The sequence below is a fragment of the Falco cherrug genome, chromosome 1 (assembly GCF_023634085.1).
Source record: "Falco cherrug isolate bFalChe1 chromosome 1, bFalChe1.pri, whole genome shotgun sequence".
Lineage (NCBI taxonomy): Eukaryota > Metazoa > Chordata > Aves > Falconiformes > Falconidae > Falco > Falco cherrug.
Window position 1 is genome coordinate 78,182,153 of NC_073697.1, and position 16,260 is coordinate 78,198,412.

The 16,260-nt window shown below is 41.4% G+C and overlaps 1 long non-coding RNA gene across 2 annotated transcripts in view; it reads left to right on the top strand.

The window, feature by feature from the left end:
• The first annotated feature begins 1,266 nt into the window (after positions 1 to 1,266).
• Positions 1,267 to 16,260, top strand: part of LOC129737305 (uncharacterized) — a 34,363-nt gene continuing 19,369 nt past the window's right edge. Inside the window, exons 1-2 of one of the 2 annotated variants that reach the window (XR_008735037.1) lie at positions 1,267 to 3,081; positions 3,235 to 5,500. This is a non-coding gene — a long non-coding RNA (uncharacterized LOC129737305). Of the gene's footprint in view, positions 5,501 to 16,260 lie in introns of both variants that reach the window. The other variant, XR_008735031.1, reaches the window with a different exon arrangement.

Genomic DNA, 16,260 nt, shown 5'->3' on the forward strand with positions numbered 1-16,260 from the left:
TAGATAACCCACAATTCCAATCACATAACTCAGTTTATAGATCAGGAGAAGCCATTTGTAGACCAACCTGCAGAAAAGAGAAAAGAGATTGCTTAAGACCTTGCATATTTTGCAGAGTGGTACAGAAGGCCACATATGTAGCTTCTGCTGAAGTATTTGTATAAATTAAATGGAAGTTTTACACTTCTGTATTTCTCCCTTACTTAAAGGTGAATTTGATTTATAATACAGGAAAAAGTACAGGAAAAAAACCCAAACCTTTTCGGTTTGCTTCAATCTTCACAAGAAATGCTAATTGTAAACAGATGCCTAACATAATTAAAACTAACAGTTGGGAATTGTGAAGAAGGGAGAGAGACATAGGCCAGAGCAGGCCAAGAACAGGTAAAATACAACTAAGGTAAGTCAGATACAGTCAATTCAGTATACCACCAATGAAATTTAACTAAAATACTTGAAACCTAGCAGAAGCAACCTCTGACCCATTAATAGCTGTCTTTGTGAGTCTAGGGTGGAGAGGCAGAGTTTCAGAAGGCTGGAGAAGGAAGAATTACAGACCTCTCTTTATGGAAGCTGAGGGAGCTCTAAGGAATAAATTCGAACTATTTGGTATATATACCAAATTGAGCTCTTCAGGCTCAGTCACACCTGGAATGACTGCTGATGGTAAGGGTCTGCAAAATGAAAAACAAAGATGGAACTGATGGAATTAATTTAATTTTAACTCTTGTTTAATTATTTTTCATTTGCATGCCATGTTTGATAAACAGTGGTTTAGAGGAACTTATTCATATTGCAGTTGGAAGATTACTTCAAATGTAACTGTTAATCACACTTTTTGTAATCTGTGAAGATTTGTTCCAGGAAATTCTTATTTGCTTTTCTCCTTCTACAGGTTTCCTATAAGAAACAATACCAAAAAAACCCCACAACAAACCAAAAAAGGCAAAACCAACAAAAAAGGACATACTGTGGTGTCCTTCCCAAGGGAGGTTTGTGGGTTGCTCTGAAAGTGATTTGAATGGCAATAACTGAGAGCACTCCCCACATGGACAGGATCTCCACCAGTAAGGTCTGACAGTGAAATAAAGAGGAACGACCCACATCTGCAGCAGTGTGACCAACTTGGCCAAACTGAGACAGAAATTTCCAAGTAACGACATCCTATGGCTCCATTTTGCATGGTTAGGTTTGATTAACAGATCGCCAAACTGTAAAACCCGTACAAAAATAATGTGACTTGTGCAGCATCTGACACAGGAGAGCCTTTGACCCTAGAGTACAATGTTAGTCTGCCTTGCACCCTGTAAATAATTAATGATCCCAGTGTAGTAAATGGTTATAACACTGAGATACAATTCATCAGACTCCCACATCCAATCCTCAAAAAACTAAACTGCCTATTCATAGAATTAATGTTACTGAAAAAAACATTAAAGTTTGTTTTCTAGCTCAAATTGTATATGGTGACTGCAGGACTAAGTCTTTGGGAGCAGCTTTCTGAAACTGGTGGAGGCAGTTTGGCCTTTAAGCCTTAGAAGTGCTTTGACAAACTTGTAGAAAGGCACATTTGGCTGTGTTAGTTTGGGATGCCACTCAGTTACACAAACACAGCACCAAAAGTTTTCCTTGAAAACTCTTCCTACAGCACAACAAAATGCTGTGGCTTGAACTTTTGAACCTTTTTTTCTAAATGAAATTATTTCAAACTTAGTATGTATATTTGCTTGAATTGCCCACAGTGATGAAATATTCTACTTCTTTTCCAACAAGCAAATATGTGAAACCCACTGAAGAGTCAAAAGCCCTGTAATATCAGTTCTCTCCGTGATTACATCAATGAACTGTGGATTTGGAATTGTGGAAGCCTAATGATGACAAAGATAAAGCAGGACTGACTTTAATACATGTTTGTAGAGTTAGCTCCTGCATTTTTACAGAAAGGTTATGTCCTGGTTTCATCTGGGATAGAGTTAATTTTCTTCTTATTAGCTGGTGCAGTGTTTTGGATTTGGTGCGAGAACACTGCTGACAGCACACGGATGGGTTTGTTTGTTGCTGGGTGAGGGTTATACTGTGTCCAGGACTTTTCAGTTTCTCAGTCCCTGCCAGCGAGAGGGCTGGAGGGGCACAGGGAACTGGGAGGGGACACAGCCAGGGCAGCTGACCCAAACTAGCCAAAGGGATATTGCATGCCATGGGATGTCACACTTTGTGTATAAACTGGGGGGCATCGGTCAGGGTGAGCTGACCATTGCTTGGGGACTGGCTGGGCATCGGTCAGCAGGCAGTTGTGTTGTGCATGACTTGTTTTTCTTTCCTCCCTTCCCTTTGGATTTCATTCCTCTCCCTCTCTCCCTCCTTTTCATTATAACTGTTATTGTTGTTATTATTGTTGCTCTTTCATTTTTATTTTATTTCAATTATTGAATTGTTCGTATCTCAACCCTTGAGTTTCACATTCCATTCTGATTCTCCTCTCCATCCCTCTGGGTGAGAAGGGAGTGAGTGAGTGGCTGCATGGCATTTAATTACCACCAGGGTTAAACCATGACAGGTTACTAAAAATAAAGAAAAATAAACCTAAGGGGAGATGATTTTCAAATTTTTGTTTGATTTGGGGCAGGGGGATTTTTTTAAAAGCAAACAAAAAGCACAATCCATCTAGAGTAAAAATCTATTTCTATGGAAGAAGAATCTCCTTCCTTGATCCAAGAAGCAGAATTCTGAAGGAATGTGTGTTTCTCCCTGTAAAACCTAACACAGTTTTGCCACAGATTTCAGTTGAAGCAGGACTGGATTATGATTCTTCTAAGAAAAAGAAACTTAGAAAAGACTGCCCGAAACCCCAGAAAGCATATAACTATTGAGCAAACCGGTATTTCACAATGTAGGTTTAAATATATTAACAGATAGAAACTCCTGTAAAATTGTTACCACACAGCATCATTAGATCACATCACTGATGCATTTCACCACCTGAATTTACAGGACCTGCTTGTGACCTTTACAAGTCTGCTGCTTGTGACCATAAAAATGACAGCTCCTTCCATGCTGCACAGCCCTTCTGGCATGCTGCAGGTCAGTGGTCCACACACATCCCTGAACATGGAGCCTGAGGTCTCCTGGCCTTCACCAGAAGCCACCAAAGGCTCCTTGTTGCCTGCCTGCCTTGCTAGTCAGACATGATCCTCCTCCAATGCGCTTACGTGCTGTGTGTTGCTTTTTTTTCAGTAGACTGAAAGTAAAGTCTGAAGAAACAAAGCCCAAACTGAACAGGCATGCATCTTCAGTAAAGTAGTTACTTTCTAATACAAACCTGTAACAGAACTTTGTTATCATGTTAGCTGTAAAATAAAATGCTAATTAAATAAAAAAACAGTATCACAACCTTTGCTCTGGGGATGCTGTTATCAGATCAATTGGTATATATTGTTTGCAGTAATTGTTTCAAATTTTCTTATTGATTTTTATGTCTTCCAGGTTGTGAATTTTAATACTATTAGCCTTTACATGAAATGTATTAGTGTTTTGTCATTTAAATGAGGAAAAAGATAGGAATCGAGTTATGCAGATGAAACCCCCAGTATTGATTTATTATTAATACTGAAAGGTCACCATCTGGACAATTCCATAAAATAATACATCTGTATTGCTGCTAAATGGGAGCTTTAACATCTGGATCATATTATTCCAAATTTTCCTCATCCACCCATCATAGCAAGAGGAATTTCCTGACAAATCAGATTGCTGCCCAAAGGTAAAATGTTTTTCTCATTACCGTACTTTAAATGAGCTCAAAAAGACCTAGAAGTGAAGTCAGCATCAGCATCATAGACAACTTTCCCATTGTCTAATTATGCAGATTAAATAGGTCATACAAGCACCAAGTGAAAAATGTCCATCTGTCCTCTGCTTCCCTCACAATGCTCCCACTACTCCGAGCGAGTAAGAATGCCTATCACCAGCAATTTCAGCAGAAGAGCATTATTCCGCTATCCTTTCCATCTTATAGCATATGGTGAAAACTGCATACATAAAGAAAATAACTGTAATAATTAGATTTATTGCGAGGGACTGACCTTACCAGAACTTGTTAACTTGGCAATGCAAGCTAACTGGCTCTTTAAAAATCTAGTTCCTTTTGATGTGGACATATTCAAATACTCAAAAGCATATGCATGGAAGAAATAATAAATCAGCTGTTTGGGGTTTTTTTAAGGTTTAAATAATGTGCTTATACTTTGATAGTACATTGGAAACTGGCAGGGATTTCTATATTAAGTAAATCAACCAACCTTATTTTCAAGATTTGCCTCATTACTTAGGTATAGAAATAAATGCTGTCATAACTATGCTGCTTCATTTTTCAACTGTATTCCAAAGTAAGTTCTCATTACATGACTGTCACATGGTACAAGATACACAATCAGTAAAATGGGCAACCACCTATGGGACTAGATGTAAAGCTTTTGTTTTTGAGATTGTTCGGAGACCATGACAAATCTGCCTTTTTATCTCAGATATTTTAAGACTTCTGTTATGCAAGAGGAGAAAAATTTTGTCCACATATATAATATTTCTTTAACTTTCATCAATAGACAGCTTCTGACAGCAAGCAAATTGCATTATAGGAATCAGCTGAGTACCAGGATAGTATATATAGGAATCAGCTGATAGTGAGAATTTCCTTTGGGAAAATACAGAGTCAAAGCACTAATAAGCTTTTCCCTTCCTTCCCCATTTGATATGCTAGACTGCTGCCTTTATGTTGAGAAAAATGAATAAGATAGGCTAGGACAAGGCAGGAATGTTTTTTCAAGGATGTTAATTCTCTGACTAGGATTCTTTGTTGTCGCCTCACATCCCAGAGCACATACTACAGTTGCAAGCACATCTTACTGGGTTAGAGGAGTGCAAAGTTTGTGAGTGAAATGGAGAAATGAGAGCATTATCTGAACACAGATACAAGCCTATTGAAAAATCAGATTTTTACAGTGTGAACTGGCAGAACACAGGCTCCACATTTATTTTTTTAAATTTCAAATAACAATAAAATTCTCAAAAGTAACTGAAAAATTATCAGTTTCTTTAATCTGCTTCCTCATCATATGGGAGTTAACCCCAAACTGTCAGCAACGATCTAGAAAAAAAACCACCCACAGTTGTCAGTAGCCTACATTTTATTTCAGGCTAAGACTTACTAGAAAAAACCTACTCCTTATCCCCACCCCCTCGTGCTAGGATAACACCCCTGTTACTCTATACGTAGCCATCTGGTGAAGGGTAATCTCTTCCCTCTTGCCAAAATTATCTACAGCTGAGCCTTGGTTGCTTTGCTGCAACTTTTTTGCTCTGGCCTCTTTGAAATAGGAGCTTTCCTAGTATGCCTGCCTTTTTTTTTTTTTTTTTCCTCCCCCAGGAGATATTTTACATTCTTGATAAGCCTGGATAAGGCTCTTTTGGAAGATACATGCTGTTGCTGTTTCTCTTGCATCTAGTAAGTAGTAGCTGCTTTCTTACTTTTTTTTTTTTTCTTTCTTTTTGAGCAAGCTAATGAATGCCCTTTCCATTTAGGGCTGATTTTATGCTCCCTTGGACCTTCATTTCCTTTTTCTTTCAAAAAGAAACCAAACTTTTCTTCTTTACATGTTTGCAAAGCACTTTGAAGGGGAGGGTGGGAGTCAATGACTGCAATCCTTTGTTTTATTTCTACTAACAGGACTGTGCAATTCCCTCTGAGCTCTTACTATGTCTAAGAATTGCGTAAGCATCCAAAGCAGGGATGTATATGTGCAAACACCCACCATGACCTCGAAGAATCAGACAGAAAGGTTTGCCTGATGCTGCCTTCCAAGCCATGATATGTAATGGAGGGCTGGCTACTTGTTTCTCTGATTTCTTGGGACAGAAAATAGGAAAAAAAAAAAAAAAAAAGCAGTTTTTGAGCAAAGAACTGGAGCCTCCCGTTGAAAATAATGTGTTCTACCTCTTCATCCAATTTCTTTTCTCTTTTGCTCCTAAAGATGCAAGTGTGTTGTTACAGGCAGGGGAAAGTGTTTGGTTTCTTTTCTTCAGTATTAGATACTGCTGCGCATAACCTACCTGTATGTGAACTACACAGGCATAAACCAAAAGGTCAAAAGCTGGACAGCAAGGAAGAGAAATGCATAAGCAAGCAAAAGTAGAGGGCTGTTTTCTCTTTAGTGAGCATGTGGCTTTTTTTCAAATTTTGACTTATTTAAATGTTTCCTACCAAATCAAACAAAAATGATATGCACGTGAACACAAGCATAATAACTGCCACCTGGAAGAACTGTAATGCAGAAGTCTAGACCTGCCCGTACTTAGGGAAGCAGTAGATCTTGTTGTTTATTTTTATGTTAAATGGACAATTTCCTGTATGCATTAACGAAGTAGTTTACATCCTAAATGTGACTATCTACAGTTTTTGCTCCTAAATCAGAAGGTTTTTTTAGCTAATATAACAATGTGTACTAGTTATTTTTCATATGTCTTGGGTAAGGATCTCATTAATCATTCTACTTTGTATCAACGTTTGTCCTATTTGTTACCCTTTAAAGCACAGTGGATCAGATTTTGGCAGTTACTATGCTGACAGAAATTTCTAACTTTGCTGCATGACATACTTTTAAAGAAAGCAAGCTAATGCAATGAGATCAACAATATGTTCAAAAACTATAAAACTATCTGGATATGAAACATTAAAGCAATTAATACACAAACTTGTAAGTTGCTTTGATGACAAACACTCTTGTTACCTAACATGGAATAAATGCAATATCCATCTACTGGCAGAGATACACTGTAAGTAGCATTCACTATCGTAAAGTAACTTCATACACAGATAGGTGGTAGGTGTGAGAAAATATTCCTCTCCCAACTAAAGAGAGCATGAAGTGGAACGGCCAAAAAGTGCAAAGCGAGTTTCTCATTCTCAGTGCAAATGTCAGCTTCTGGTGCTACTATTTTTACTGAAAGAGGCTCTGTTTCTGTTCCTCTTTTACTGGAGAAGGAGGTCTTGCTGCTGCCACGCAGCTATGCACTGAAAATTGAGGCCCCAACGTGTTTCTAGTGCAGATGGTCTTGGTTTTTTTTTTTTTTTGTTTTGAAATGCACTGCAAAACTAAAAAAAAAAAATAAAAATCACAGTCTTACTAAAGTGTTGCAATGGCTGTAGTTGTACTGGAGCCTCCCTAAATTAGTCTAAATGCATTTAAAAGTACCTTTTTTCCATATTGGCTATGTAGGTGTGACTGGCTACCATAAACAAATAGTTGGGAATGAAGCTTCAGTTGCTGAAGACTAAGCTAAACAAGTAATAAGACTGTAGGAGGTCTAGGCTACTGGCATTTTTGACAGAGGTTAGGCCTACGTAGTACGTGTCAGCTTTAAGTACTGCTAAGGAGGATAACACCAAAGCAACAGAGTGCAAGCTTTTTAGATTCCCACAGGTTTTCCCAGTCAGATAGGGACTTTCCAAGCTGCTTATCATTGCACGCATACTTAGAATTCAGGTGTGTATCAGCACTGATTCAATACCAGTCTCATGCAAAATATTTTCAATGGAAAACAAAGACATGGACAGTGTGAGTGACTTAGTCACTTCAGTGTTGTGTTCCTTAGTCTAAAGGTCTGTTGAAATCAATAAGACAAAAACTAATAGAAAAAATACTTGAAAAGCCTGAACTGAGATGCTGACATGAGCATAAAATTATTGAATCATACAGCAGAACTGGTCTAGAAGAGAAGTTAAAGAGAACATAATGGTAAAGCAGTATTGTATATGATTATGCTATACATGCTCAGGTATTGTGTGTGCTCAGGGTCAGAAGTGTGTGTTTCTAAAGGTAGAGAATTAGTGACATGAATCTAAAATCCTCAGGGAGCTGTGCTACCTATGATTTCATTAGACACTTCACCTGTATATATGCTGCCATGAGAAACATCTCATCACTGCTCCTAACGCTGTAAAGTATAGCTGAAGAGCCTGTTTCACAACCTCTGTATTGCAATTTTATGCCACTGTGAAACTCCACTAACAGTAAAGCTGTCATAGATAAGGCTGGGTTTATATCCCATACTAAAACAGTTTCTGTAAATTGTATCAAGGTTTTGTTCTTTAGCGTTTAACAGACCTGCCACATCAGGAGGTATGATGCTTTAGAGTCTGAAGAGCAATTGTCAAGACATAAAGTATTGATTGTGACAGTCATTGATGCCACTACTATTAAGAAGTTCACTTACCAAAAACTGGATTTCAATCTACGAATGGCTTAGGGCACTCAACAGCTGATGAAGATGGGAAAACTAAGCAGCTGCTTGTGTGCTTAAAATTCTGCCTGTCTGAAACATCTGTGTAATCCCCATTATCTGTTTAACATTCACTGAAAACTCACATTGCTTTTTAAGAACTGTCCCTTTCTGAGATGCCTAACTTTTTTTTTTTTTTTTTTTTTACCTATTGAATAGGGAGGTCAGGGGTGGAAATCATGTCACTCTAGTTTTCTCAGGTTTTCAGAAAAGTCTGTGGTAGGGGAAAGGAAGTGAGCTGAAGCACCATAAGCCCCAGTTTTATCACCTTAACCACAAGACAAGCTTTCTCACTAATTAGGCTTGTGCATGAGTAACTTGATGAATAGAGGTCTTGAATTCATTCAGTAAACCCTCTGTAGTGTTACTTTAGCTGGATAAGGGTAGTGACTTTGTTCTCCTACCTAGTCCATTATTAGACAGTTGTTTGAAAACTCAAAGCCTTTTCCTTAAAAGCCTTCACCTGCTAAAGACTGACTATAGTATCAGTATGCATACACAGAAAATAAAATACAAGTTGTTTCTTCTTCCTACATAAAAGCTATTCTTCACCTGATCAAGAGTCATGGCTTGCTGTTTTCCACAGAGGCTCGGTCGTCTAGGTGTAAACACTTAGGAGTATGTCATGACTCCCAACTGTTAGTTGAGAAAGATGATGTCTTAACCACTACAGCTCCAAACCTGCTGTCTTTCTGACAAGCTATTCACATTGCGCCATCGACAGTGTCTTTGCTTCCACTGAACATGCAGGATTTGGGCAACAAGCAAGGTTGCAATAAGAACAGGAACCATCTCCATTCGCATTGATTCAGAGCCATGGTGCTTCCCATGCATCTTCCAGAGTTGCAAACAGAAAAAAAAATTTGCGTGCTATTAAAAAAAGAAAAAAAAAAGTCTAGATTGATTTTTTTTATACCTAAAGGGGACAGTAAGCCTATGTACTGAGAGATACTTTATGAGGAAATAGGTTAGTGTTGTTATGCACGAAGGTAGAAGGTAACAAACTAGGTGACAATACTTGGTCTTTGTAATTAGAGCTATTATCCTGAAAAAGGAAATGTGTAGTAAAGTAATGGGCAGACAGTTGTCTTTTTTTTCTTTTCTTTTTCTAGTAACTTGGTCCTGAACATTAATATAGCCACAAATACATACTGCTTATAAACTTTGAGCAGGCATTTCATAACCACGGATCTGAGCCCCACGTAATCTGCTAGCCCAAGGTAAATGCAAACACAGAAGAGGGCTTAAACCCGTTTCAGCTTCCTTCCCTATAAAGTGAGAAATGTAGCTGGTATATATCTTCCTTCTAGAGGTAATAAAAGTGTCTTTGAGCCCCTAAGGAAGGAGGGGATTGTCTTGGAGTTATAGATCAGCCTCCTTCATAACCAAAGCTGAGTGAGCTTCTGTGTTAGATCATGCCCATGTAGTAAGAACCTTGATCTTCATCTGTGCTTGACTCAGATTAACTTGGATGTTAGTTTTCCTCTGACCTGGAGCTTTCTGGGCCTACATTTCAGGACTCAACAGCACCTCCTCGCCTCTAGATCTGTGTATGCGCTGAGTGTACCCCAACTTAACCCTGAAACGAAGTTAAAGAGACAGACATGCACTGTCTCCCTTCCCCTTCCATGCTCTGGTCCCTGAGGGGAGAACCACTGTGTGTATGGGCTGGAAGGCAGCAGCAGCATATTCTGGTTGACACCTACCATGGATGATATGTGGATTGAGACCTTGTGTCATGGTGGCTCATGAGCAGCATCTACTCTGTCCAGCCACAGCCAGTGTTACACCAGTTGGGATCCAGATTTGGGCAAGGAAGTATGCAAAAGCCCAAAGCCGTTCTTTGTTGCTATCACTTGCTATCCCATGTTGGGCAAACTTAGAATTCAGTTAAACCTTTTGACTTCGCAGAAAAGTGGATATAGGTTTAAAACGTGGTTCTTTCTACCCCTTCTTCAGAAGCAAATGTGCAACAGTAGCCATGCTTTTTTTACATTTAAAAAGAAATGGCTACGTGATGGATGCTGTGCTTGGATGCCACAGCAGCACCAAAGTGGGTACCGATACCATTGTCAAATGTCTGTCTTTCCAGCTTTATGCAAGTACCACACCTTCTTCTGTTAACTCTCTGGAAGCAGCTCATCAGTGTGATGGACTTGGTGTCCCTCAGGCTGCAATCAAGGGTGCCCCCTTATGGGCAGCACACCGGCTGGTGGGCAAGTCTACAGCTGGAGATAGCATAATTAATATGCATCCTAAAGGCAGCAACAGGGAGATAACAGGCTTTTCTCTCCACCCCCCACCTTAAGCAGGCATTAAAATGATGGTTGAAGGACCATTTCTTTATATTAGACTTGCAAGGACAGGAAGTGTTATATTTATTGTACCTAAAGGAAAACGTTGTACTGCCAGCAGCAACCTCTGTAATGATCGCTGTAAAGCTGTTCCCTATTTTGTTTTGCTGAGCAACTGATTAAACTGACAGAATAAAAAGTTCCAGTGAAACTTCTCAAGAAAAGAAAATTCCTTACTAACGACACTTCTGTGAAGAAAATGTTAAAGGTTTCTGATATTGCTATAAATGTACAATTCATTTAACAAAACATTTACAAGCGGTATGTAAATTAACTTGCTTCCGTTGTTCCTCTGTTGATAATAAATCTGTTGATAATAAATAATTTTCCTGAAACACATTCAAACCAAGTATTATAACTTCATAGTGAGCAACAGCCAGATGGGTTTTCTCCTCTTAAACCTCACCACCCCTTCTGTCCTGTGAGTTGCTGAACATGTTGGTGAGTTCCTTCTGCCCCTCTCGCCTGGAAGCTGCTTGGAAACCCAAAGATGATGGTCATGCAATTTCAATCGCTGTGATGTACGATGGGTGCAGCTAATGAATCCTCTCAGGGTAGCCGACCAGCAGGGATGATGGCATACTCCAGAGACCTACAGTTATAGCATAACTTCAGCCAAAAGTGACCTTGGCAGTTATCTGGACCAACCTCCAGTCCAAAACAGAGTGAAGGACTTCAGGTTGCTCAGGGCTGAGTTATTATCTCCATGGATGGATATTTCACTGCCCCCATGGGCCTCCCATGGCAGCAAATCCTCCTCTTCAATACATGAGGACAGAATTACTGCAACAAAATTAGCAAGCTGAGGTTTAAACGAAATGTCTCCTAGGCTTCATCAAAAAGGTCTAGGTCTGATCTTTTGGCTACTCTAATTAGGCAGCTGTACAAGTCCACCATAAAGCATGTGGTAAAGTTCACACAAAAAAAGGCTGAAAAGGCGAGTTTGAGAGTATTTGATGAAGTTTAAAAGTAGCACTTCCGGTTCCAAACTGGGTTCTGTCAGACAAGGTCATTATCAAAGATGGTGTTTAGCTCTTGTTTTTCCTTCCAAATCTTGCAATTGTGTAAATAAGTCTAAAAATTCTGAAACTCAAGAAAATATTTTTTTCTGATTTTTATGCAAGTTTGCTGTTTTTCAGTTGAAATATCCATGTTTGGTGGTAGTGGTTGTTGTTGTTAATATAACTTCAAAAGTCAAGGTGACACTTTATGTTGGTTTTTTGCCAAGTACATCTTAGCCCTATGGGTAATGAGTCCTGGTGTTTTGCTGAGTACTGAGGGAGATGCTAGTTTTACCATCTGCCTTAAGTTACTGTGTGGCACCTTGTACTTGTCTAAGGGAGAAACAGGGAACGCAAGTCACCATTCACTTGGAAAAAGACATACACTTCTAGAAGAATTTAAGATACAGCTGCACCTAGCAGAAACTTCAAAACTATCTAGATGTCCAGCTGCTACTCTCTGCTTCCTCAGTCTCTTTTGCTGTTTCTGCCAGAAAAAGTATGAGACAAGTGACTCATGATCTCTTTGGAGGAAAGAGAAGAAAAAGAAGAAAGAGAAGAAAAAAATTCTTCACTATACTTTTGCAGAGTCAAGCGAAGGCATTGACAGTGCGGTCTTAGTCAGCAAATACCATAAAACAAAGACTTGCTTTTGCAGCTCATATGTATGTTAATTTACTTTTACAAAAGTACTGGACTACACATCTGCAAACTGTAGTCTCATCACAGGCAAATTAAATTGCAACAATTACACTATACAGCTCAAAGCAGAGATGTTTCAATTCACACTGCATTATTTATTTGTTTACCAGCTAGCAAGTAGCAGACAACTTGCAGATTCTGAAAACGCATTCATATCTTGCTAATTGAACCTGATTCCTGTTGTTACTATTCAATAAAACTGGAAATAAACTTGAGATAGTTTAGATCCCACTTTTCTCAATACTGTACACAATAACATTTTGACTCTGTAGCAAGCTAGGAACTAGTTAAGAGGTAGGCTACTGGGCCTTAAAAATAAAATTAGTTTTAATTCCAAGGCAGCAGACCATTTGCTAGTATTTCATCATATTCTATTAGTATACTCATTTCCAACTTATTAAAGCGAAGAACTTGTACAAAATACTAATTTTTTGTTTCCCCCAACCCATACTGATAATGACACTTTTTCTTCAGGTATCAGCCTATCTGTGCCAGCATTTGGATGTGGCAGTAGTTAAAAATCCAAAACATTTAAAATAACAGTTCATGGAGTGTTTTTAACAGTGAAATTAATCTTTACATCTCCAGACTTCCCTTTTTAACCTCCGACTGTTCTCCTCCTCCTCTGTGGTGGTGGCAATGGCTTGGTGATGAAGGCTGCCCTGTGCTAGGTGGGTGTGCTGTGCAAGGCAAAGACCAGAGCAGCAGGTGAAGGCTTGTCACAACAAGGCAGCTAGGATGGGCCTTGTCTGTAGGGCAGTGAACTGGACAGGAGGGTTTGAGGAAAGTACCATGAGATGCTGCTACCTGGGTGCTGCAGTTCGTGGTGAGGGGTTGGGAGAATGAAGAGCAGAAGTAGTGTATACAAGGAAGCATGGTGGAGTATATTGACAGTGGCCACAGAGAAATACAATGCATAGAGGCGAATTCTACACAGCAACGCAGTGCTCTGTGTGTAGCAGTGGGTGTAGTAACCCTGAGCAACCCTGGCCATGAAGGCTGGCTAAGCAGTGTAGGGGAGAGCACTGGGGGCTGCTGCATGGCATGGGAGCAAAGGAGAGTGTTGTGGGTGCTGGCAGTGGGAAAGAGGACAGCGAAGCTCTGGTTTAATGTGCAGCCAGACTAAGGTATCCACAAGTTCTATTTGCTCCCTGCCCTGTCCCAGGAAAGGGCAATTAAAGGTTTTGGATGCAGCTAGGGACTGCAACATGAGTGTATAATGGATGATCAGTGAATAACATAGGCCACAGGCATGACCTTGTCCTCAGTAGTGGCAAACTGTGACCTGGCAAAAAAGTATTTGCTGTAAACACTAAACTCTTTCCTAAACACAGCATCCCTCAGCAGCAGCAGGCAGGGATAAAGTCTAGATGTCATTTGTGCAGTCAGGCCTCTATTCTGGCTTCTGAGTAAGAAGTACTCGCTAATGAGGTGGAAACTAACATTATCCACCTAAAACTGGACCAACAGGACAAGAAAACACTACTGGCTTAAAAGAATGGGCAGAATGACTTTTATTTGAGTAGAAGAGCTATTTTCTTGTCACAGTCCAGGTGAATCCCAGTTTATTTACACTGGGGTGAAATTAAAAACTTCAGAGCAGACAAGCAGATGCACTGATGTGTGCTTTAACTTCCTCAGCTGGATGACTGAGTTTTGGGAGTTTTTTAGTCTTCAAAATGCTGGTTTTCCAAATATGCCTGCATTGCTCATTATCATTGATGTCATCTTTATTTCAGTGTTGTACTGATTTTCCAGTGTTTATTGTGTCTTGTTTTAAATTAGTTCGCAAGGTCATTGGGGGAAGGTCTGTGTGTTCTTATGTGTGCTTTAGCCACTAAGCACCCAAACATTGTGCTTGGGCTTTTTGATACTACTACGAAGTATCTCCTAACGAAGAGTAACTATGATTAATGCATAGAGTTGTACAGAGAGCTATCGTCACACCCCGTGTCAGCCATCATAAAATCCTGCAAAAGCTGTATGAGTGCAGGAAAATGTTGAAAGCCTCTCGATGGCTCCGTTTGCTTAAGGGGGAAGCAAGGTGTAGGGGAAAACAGGGGCCTGACAGCCTTGCTTCCTGGAGAGCTGGTGGAGGGGTCCCAGCCCCGCCAAGCTGGGCCGGGGGGTGGGTGATGACAAGTCGGCGAGCTGAGAAGCAGGGATGCCCGTGTGTCCTGGGACAGGAGCACTGGGTTTAGGTGTCGAGGTGCACGTTTCTCTCTGCCCCTCCGGTGGAGGCCTGGGGAGTGCCTGGCCTCCCCCAAGGCCTGTGCTCCCTCACAGCCCATGGGCCGACGGGGCTGAAAGTGCCAACAGCACCTCTTACACACGCACCTGTACATGCACACACATGCACGCCTGTACACACACAGACACACACACAGCTGCAGCCAGACACCCCTCACGGCAGCCACCCCTCACCTCCTGATGCCACCAGACCCTCTCCAGGTGCCATCTTCCCTTCTCCTTCTCCCTCTGGCCCCACCGCTGAGCCTCCAGGACCAGCACCATGGTGGTAGCCATGCCTCCAGCCACAGGTGGGAAGGAAGGAGCCGCCACCAGGTGCCCTCCCAAGCCCACGGCCCCTCAGCAGCACGTGGCCCTGGCAGGCAGCCATTTGGTGACAGCCCAGTGCAGGGCACGCAGAGCCTCCAGATGCCAGTGCTGGGGCAGGTGGTGCCAGGGCTCAGCTTTGCCCGCCTGTCCCTGATCCACCAGTCGGAGTCATGGGAGCGTTATACCAAATGGCTGGGTTTTTTCTCGCTCTGAGGTTTACTGTCATCGCTGTCACCAGCAGGGAACTGAGCAACAGCACTGCTGCAGGCTGGTCTTGAGTGGACAAGGTAGCACCATGCTCTGTCCACCCCAGCACTCGGCTGTGTGAGTGCAGCCCAGGCCACCGCCATTGGTGTCTCCCACCTCTGCTACTCATTTTCAACACTAAAGAGGACATATGTGCCTTTATTTTTCTCCCTGTTGTGTTTTCTTCGTGTGCCTGACGAGCTCCTGTGGGGAAGTGACCTGTTAGAGATCCCTTGAGCTGCCTGCTCAAAGCCTCCCAAGGCAGCAGCACATCGAACTCCACCATTGTTCGTTGTTGCCAGATAATTACTTAGTTTTATTATCTGATGCATGAGATGCCAAAATGGAGTTGGTTTGCAGTCTGGCCCTTTCTGAGTCTGTTATTGAGGATCCTGAAGGGACAGCCACCCATGACTGGCAAGGTTGCCAAGGGTTTGTACATAGAATCACAGAATGGTTTGGGTGGGGAGGGACCTTAAAGATCATCTAGTTCCACCCCTTCTGCCATGGGCAGGGACACCTTCCACTAGGCCAGGTTGCTCAAAACCCCATCCAGCCTGGTCCTTTGCTTTTAGTGTGGTGCAGAAGGAGGATTTTAGTGTGTCTCTGTTTTACAGGGGAGAAATACCAGTAGTTAGTCAATAACTGTTCACTCCTAGCAGACACCAGTCCCGCCATGAGGGGAAGCAGGGGCTGATCCTCGTTGTGTGACACCCCCTGCAGTAACCCAAGGGCTGCCTGGCTCAGCACCAGTATGGAGCAGCTTGGGGCTTGGATTTGCAGCTAAGTGCTGCTCAGGTATGGCCGCTTCACAAATCACTCCCAGCTAGCTGGCCAACTCCCCAGCTGGAGCCTCCTGCCAGCGAGACCTGTGCTGTCTTTGCCACAGAGTTCTCCCTGTGTGGCAGGGCTGTGTGCAGCCCCTAGTATGTGCATGAACAAAAGCTACAGTAATATAATTAATTAATATCAGCCACTGGTGGGAAAGGCCTTATCTAGAAAAGGTAGTGGTACCTTTCCTAGCTATTTCCCTACAAGTAGATATATCTTTTTTTTAAAAAAAA